Source organism: Camelus ferus, chromosome 12, assembly GCF_009834535.1.
Source record: "Camelus ferus isolate YT-003-E chromosome 12, BCGSAC_Cfer_1.0, whole genome shotgun sequence".
Taxonomy (NCBI): Eukaryota; Metazoa; Chordata; class Mammalia; order Artiodactyla; family Camelidae; genus Camelus; species Camelus ferus.
The window spans coordinates 36586002-36592001 of NC_045707.1; positions in this window are offsets into that span (position 1 = coordinate 36586002).

Consider the following 6000-nt stretch of genomic DNA (forward strand, 5'->3'; position numbering starts at 1 on the left):
AAGACTTCTGGAGTTTGCCTCACCTCCATTGCTATGTGTTTCTTTCCCAGAATGGGAGAAAACCTGTGTATAATCAGGCACCAAGACACTTGCCCAAGTTCTGGGGGAAGAAGACCCCTTGAAGAATATATGTTATAGGGAAAAGACACTGAATCCCAGCCCATCTTTGTGCATAGTCACCCTACTTCAGAGAGGTGTCTGTAGCCTAAGCCTCTGCTTCCTCAGCTCCCATCCCATCCTTGATTCTTAATCCCGGCTGAGTCCTTACCACTCGAAGGAAACTCCTCACCAGCATCACCAGTTACCTTGTAGTTGCTAATTAGGTGGACCAATTTTAGTTTTTATTTGCCTTCTGTAGTATTTGATACTATTAATCATTCTCAGAACACTTCCTGAAAACATTTTAATTGGGCCACATCCTGGCCCTCTTCTCACTGTGTGCATTCTTCATGACTCATTGTCACCCACTCCCATGGCTTATCACCCATGGCTGGTGACCCCACGTTCACCTGACCAACCCACATCTATTGGACAGCTCCACCTAAAGTTCCCATAAACATCTCAGAATCAACATGTAAATTCAATTCATTATTCTTCCTTCTTTAAAAATCTGTTCCCACTCTCAGGGAAGACACTACTACTGGCCAATCACCTAAGCTAGAAATTAGTGTCTTTTTTTATTTCCTCCTCTCTCACCTTCAACCAAGTCTTGTCAATTCTAAATCTTGGATATTGCTAAAATACTTCACTCTCTTCATTTCAGTGCTTACATCACTTACCTGTTCAGATCCTTAGCTGCCATTTCTCAGACTTTGCATTAGCTGATAGTCTGCCCTGCGTAAATCCTCTTTTTCTGGCAGTAGAACCCATGTTTCTTGGAGAACCATCCGATCTCCATTCTCTTTTGTGTGGTTTGGGTGGACTGACGCCACTCAGACCTGGATACTCAGCATCACTGCCTCCACCCCAAGCCTCCAGCCCCAGGAACTGGTTGAGGAATTAGCACATGATCCAGTTAGAATAAAAGCTAATCCTGGGAGCTTTTCTGTTTCCCAAGAGCAAGGTGCCTTCTTCCTCTGGTGTTGATAAGAAGATAAGATGTAGGCCTGGGCCTGTTGACAGCCATCTTGCCACATAAGCAAACTTGTCTGAGAAATGGAACTCACATAAAGGGAAGCAGAGCTGAAGGGTAGAAAAAGCAGGAGTCCCTGTGATGTTAAGATTTGAACTGGACTTATCTGTGCCCAAAAGGATACCTTTGGACTTCCCAGTTACATGAGGGGGGGAAAATTACATCTTTGTGCTTAGGTCATTTTGATTTGAATTTTCTTAAGACCATAAGATTCCTGGCTGGCACAGTGATAAGATGATGGAGGGACGTGGAAAGAGAGGAGTCAACTGAATCCACACTTTTTGCACCTGGGGCATGGAAAGGATAGCTAAACAGAAGTGCTAAGGAAAACTTAGCAATTTTGAAAACTTCAACGATTTTGAAAGGGTCATGAGCTTGGAATTAGACACTTTGAATTAAGGTGCTGCAGGCCATTGAAGAGGCAACTTGAAGATGCATTGCAGGAGTGCAGAAGAGAGACTCTAAATGGATCATTAGATTTCAGAGAAAATGAGAGTTTTCCGGGCTCAGACTCTGAAGGATCTAGCACCAGAGCATGGGAATCCTCCATAATAATCTTAACAGCTAGCATTTATTGAGCATTTCCTATAAGCTGGAAATTGTTTTAGGACGGAAGTAATAGAGATAGCAAGAAGGCTAAAGCCCCTCCAAGGTACCCAGTAATAAGGAACCTGAAAAGTGGCAAATCTGAAAGAACCGCTAGGCATTTCTTGAAGTGTTAGTCATGGTCCTTAAACTTTCAGAGGGCAGGGACCTTCTTTGAGAATCTGATAAAAGCTAGGCTAGATTCTCTGCAGAAAAATGTACAATTACACAAAAGTCTCACGGGGTTTACTGAGATCATTCTTGATAAATCACAAGGATGTGTGTGCGAGAGAGAAAGAACATCTTCTTGTGCCAGAAAAATAATGAAATGCTCAATGAATGATGGGGGTGGGACATGTAAAAGGAACCAGCTTGAAGGGACTTCCCCACCCCCAATCAAGTTGGAGACAATCTGAGCACTTAGGAACAATATCAAAAATGATATTGATGGGTTACAAACTACTGAATGAGTCCATACTAATAAAAATAAGTGAATAATGAATTGAGGAAGGGAAAGCTCTTCCTTATGGGAGAATGCCAATTAATAAATATGGAAGGACCAAGGGAAATAGAGAATCCATATTTGGCAACCACTGTGGAGGCGACTGTTGCAGGTGAGAGCTGTCAATGAATATGGAGGCAAGTTGGTTGAAGTTTGATGAAGAAAAGGATATTGGCATAATATCAGAATACCTCACTCTCCTTCAGATACTAATCAGTCACAGAGGCTAAAATGGTGAATTTAAGGTAGAGAAACCTGGCGACACCAGCATAACTGATCAAGGTTAACGTGGCCAGTGGTGGGACAATTTGCATCTCCTGGTGTGAGGTAGAGAGGAACACAGCACCGTCTCTGAGATGTTCCTGTCGAGAACGCATGGCCTGAGTCTGGTCATGCGCAAACACCAAAAGGACCCAGGTTGACAGTCATCGTACAGTGTGAAGGCCTGTACACTTAAAACTGTCAAGGAAATGAAAGACAGGGAAAGGCTGACAAAGTGTTCCAGACTGAAGGAGTGTGAAAAGACACAATAACTAAAGGTAATGTATATTCCTGGATAGGATCCTGGGCCGAAAAGGAAAAACTGACATTGCTGGGACAGTTGGTGAAACTTGAATAGAATCTGTAAATTGGCCAGCAGTTGGTTTCTTGATTTGGTGGCTGTTCAGGGTAGTGTCCTTGGGTGGTATTGTGATTTATAATAACAGGTATAAATTTGGTCTTCACCCCTGGCTTCTGGCCCAGAGCTCCTAAATGCTTGGAATTTCCTAAGTGATGAGAGCGATAAAGGTGCCTCATTATTCATAACAAGCCTCTTTCAGCCACATCAGAGTTTATATTAGTGAGGTGATTTTTGGAAAGCCCCTGAGGAGGGGTCCCTTGTTGCCAGGGGAGCCAACCAGTGATTAGAGGGTTGGAACTTTCAGCCCCAACCCTGGACCTCCAGGGAAAGGAGAGGGGCTGGAAATTGACTTCAGTCACCGATGACCAATTTTTTAATCAATTATGGCTATGTAAAGACGCCTCCATAAAAACCCAAAAGGGGTTCAGAGAGCTTCCAGGTTGGTGAGCATCCATGTGCTGACAGGGTGGCACTCTCCAAACTCCGTAACAACAGAAGCTTCTGTGTTTAGAACCTTTCTGACCTCTCCCCTGCCTGTATGATAGGTTACTTAACCTCTCTAAGCTTCAGTTCCTCATCTTTAAAATGGATGTGATATAGGGGGTGGAGGTATAGCGTAATTGGTAGAGTGCATACTGAGCATGCTCGAGGTACTTGGTTCAATTCCCAGTACCTCCATTTGAAAAAGGAAAAAAAAAAAGAAAGTGAAAAAAAAAAGGAAGTGATATGTAATACATACTTCATAGGATGTTTGTGAAGATCAGATGAGAATAATACATATAAGGGCTAGCCTGCTGCTGATAGGCCCTCAGGAAATGTCTGCTGGTGGAGAATTTCTGTCATTAGAGGTCTTTTAAAATGAGAAGATACGCTTCTGCCCTGCATGGTTTAATCCTTCATTTCACTAAAACCCCTGGGGTTGAACCAGGTCATTTCCCAAGGCCCTTTCTTGTCCTATGACTCCAAGATAAGATTCCTTCTTCAGGGATGTTTCCACTTCAGGGAAATGAGAAATGTCTTCAGGAGTGGTCCCCTCAAGGTTTGCTCTGCAGGCAAAAACCAGTTTGGAGAGTTTCATTGTCTGGATGCACTTCCTTCTGCCACATCTGCGGTTTCATTTAAGCCATGATTAATGACAGTGAGTAACCCAACGTGAAAAGGACGCTGACACGTTTTCACCAAAGGACGCAGCTAAATAGCTACGAAAGGATTAAAAACCGATCTCACCACCCAGAGGGCCTGCGCGTAGAACACATACACAACTCAGCCATGATAATCAAAGAGCTGGGGATAGTTCTGTTGTTTCATGGACCAATAAGGAAAATATAAAGTAACTCTAGGCTCTCTGCCCTCTCCCAGCAGCCTGTCTGCCAACGTGGAGATGAAAGGGCTGGTGATGGCTGATAGAGGAGGGGCAAGAAGGGGTAGAGTCTGCCTTTTCAGTGATCACTCTGCAGAGAAAGATTCTGCTTATCCACATCTCCATCAGAAGTGTCATTCCCAGGGCAAAGGGTAGGATTGTTGTCCATTTGGGGAGAAAACAATGATAACTTTGGGAGCTTGAAGAAAACCTTTGTCTAGAGAGAAACAGCTCAGAAACCTTTTGAAATACACCATCTGACCCTCAGTTGGCTTGGCTGTAGCTGGGTAGTCCTGACTCATCCTGTGAAATGCTTTCCCTAGCCTGATGAGACCTTGCTCTCAAATTCACTTAAGGCTTAATAGCACCTGGAGTTAGGAGGATGAGAGTTAATGTTCAAGTGTCCTGAGTTAACGTTATGTTACCCACAGGTCAAAAATGGTTAGGCCAGAGGAACAGACCCCATCTCTCCAGATCCAGATAACGGAAGGGCATCTCAATTCTACTCGCCTCCAAACCTTGTTCTATTTCCCTAGGTTGTTTTATTCCTCTTCCTGTCTCTAGAAAAAATTCCACAAAGGGAAGAAAATAAAATGCTGTTTTCTTCTTTCTTTCCAGCTCTTAACCTACTGCAAATCTACTTTATCCTGGTTGCTGTGTTAAAACTATTCTATATGAGAAGAGTATTTTTTTTTTAGCCCCAGAAACCACAGGGGGAAAAAGGATATTAATAAATAGATGCTTAATAGGTTATTTGCTGCCAGACTCTTGGGCAAGGGGTGTTGTGTATATTATCATTACCTCATATAATAAACACTGGCAAACTTCGAGAGCTACTTACAGTCATGAAACTGTAAAATATGAAATAAATATGAATGTCATTAAATTTTTGTGTCATCACAGAGGACTTAGTGCAACTTTTTGCCCAAGTCATTAAGAACTGTTAACTCAATGCTTCTGAAACCAGATGGCACCTAAGGAACACTGTTAAACCAACACAGTTGTACTTTTCATACAACCCTCTTTTCATTTTCATTGCCATTGTCTGCAAATGGCAGACCCTGCTCTATCTTTTTCAGTGACATAAACACCCACCTCAGTCTTAGTTGGTTACCTTCCAACCTGCTGCCCTCCCAGTTCTTTAATCTCTCCAATTCCTAGGATCTTTACCTCCACTTGACTTCACACTCCTTGAGGCCTTGTCATCCACTAGAGCCGCTTCACCTGTGAGACCTCAGGCTCAGCACTGCCTTTGATATCCCATCTTCTCAGTCTGGTGTCCCTTTATATCATCCCATCTCTCCTCTATTCACTGTGAGGCATCTTGAAAGGGCAGTCTTCATCCTCTGCTTTCTCATCCCATCCCTTTTATGCTCTTATAAAGGTCTCTAGTGGTCTTTTAATGGTTAAATCCAATGGATCCTTATCGCACTTAAACTCCCTGCTGACATCTCTGATTCACATAATGCTGTTAACCACTCCCTTCTTATAAAATGATATCTGCATTTAATTGCCATGCTTTCACACCAGTCTGGTTCTTCCAACTTCTCAGTCCTCTTCAAAGACATTTCTTCTGCCACTCCTTCAGCATAGGCCTGCCCCAGCTCTCTTCTCTTGTTGTCATCAGTATTCTCTGGGAGATCTCATCTACTGCCTCTACTACTTACATGTGTCTGCCTCTCAATCTACAGCTGTCCTTGGCTTCCCTCCGGACTGTGCCATCAGCATTTCAAATGCTTATGGACAGGAGTAGCCTGTTGCTATTTTTAAAGCAAGCATCTCCAGAAAGACTGGTACCC